Source organism: Nanorana parkeri, unplaced genomic scaffold (genome assembly GCF_000935625.1).
Source record: "Nanorana parkeri isolate BGI_ZX_2015 unplaced genomic scaffold, ASM93562v1 scaffold5112, whole genome shotgun sequence".
NCBI lineage: Eukaryota > Metazoa > Chordata > Amphibia > Anura > Dicroglossidae > Nanorana > Nanorana parkeri.
The window spans coordinates 1413-2634 of NW_017311372.1; the positions used below are offsets into that span (position 1 = coordinate 1413).

The 1222-nt window shown below is 51.6% G+C and overlaps 1 long non-coding RNA gene across 1 annotated transcript in view; it reads left to right on the top strand.

Annotated features, from left to right (window-relative positions):
- Positions 1 to 1222, top strand: part of LOC108804090 — a 5725-nt gene that overhangs the window by 896 nt on the left and 3607 nt on the right. The window lies entirely within an intron of this gene.

Consider the following 1222-nt stretch of genomic DNA (forward strand, 5'->3'; position numbering starts at 1 on the left):
CTGTGCTGTGATTGGACGTTCATGGAATTGGCCCCAGAGGCAACCTACATTTTGGGCCCAAGGGATCCAGGGTAACCTGAAATGTGATGTCACCGAGTAGTCCCTCCCCCATGGAGCACTGTGATTGTTCCTTTCCACAGGAAACTGTCCATGAGAGGAGGGACCTAAAGACACTATATATAGAGTACCGCCCCTCCAAATATATAATTAGACAGGGACCACCCCCGGGGGAGGAGTCATGTACTGTAATCCAACCCCCAAGGATTTCAGATTTCCAGGCCCACCTCTTCTCTAGGGGAGGTATCCGGAGACATTGGGGGATGCAAGGCAGCAGATGACTCCTCCCACTGGGGGGTGCAGTGTATTTTACGTTTAGAGGGGTGGCACCTATGGGTGGAGTCATGAGGTTGGTTAGTGACGTCACCCTATTTCTAATATACCGTCACACCAATGAACCCTCTTGTCTTCTCAGGTGAGGGGGGGGGGTCTACTCCTGCACCCACTACCCCTACCAGTGTCACGTGACCAGAGGGGGCAGCTCCGGGGTATGCTGGGATCACTCCGCGGTGACGGCTGTCTAGTTTGTGTTTTTAAATCCCGTGTTCAGATTGTTGTGGTGACGTACTTCCGGTTTATTTCCGGGTTCCGCGCTCTCTTTCCTGTTGTGACTTCCAGCGTGGAGCTTCCGTTCGCACAGCGCGCTCGTTGTCATGGTGATGACGGGCCGTCCTCTTTACTACTGCTCATCGCACTTCTTCCCCCCCCTCCCTTGTTTACACAATGGTACAGCCCTGACTTCAGGAGATCAGAGCGGGAGAGACCACTGCGGTGGGGGGATCCTTCTGTGTTTATACCGCCAGGAAAGTGTGTGTATAACAGAGATGGAAGTGACCATAGAGTATCATGTGAAGATAGATGGGACACATCAGGTAAATCTGTGACCGCCGCAGGAAGGACATTGTGTACAATAGGGATTAGGAGGGATCATTGTTTTCTATGGAATGCCCCTAGAGGATCATGGGAAGTAAAGGATTATTCGTTTCATTATTTCGGGATTGGGCTCTGAATGTCAATGTGAAATGTTCGCCTTCCGCAGCGTGGGGCCCCCCTCGTAATTCATATCGGGACCTTCAGGTCTGGTAGGACTTTTAAAGGGGAACCCCAATGCCAAAATAATTAGACCGTGAGGTCCCCCCTAAAATCCCTGCCAGACCCTTGATAT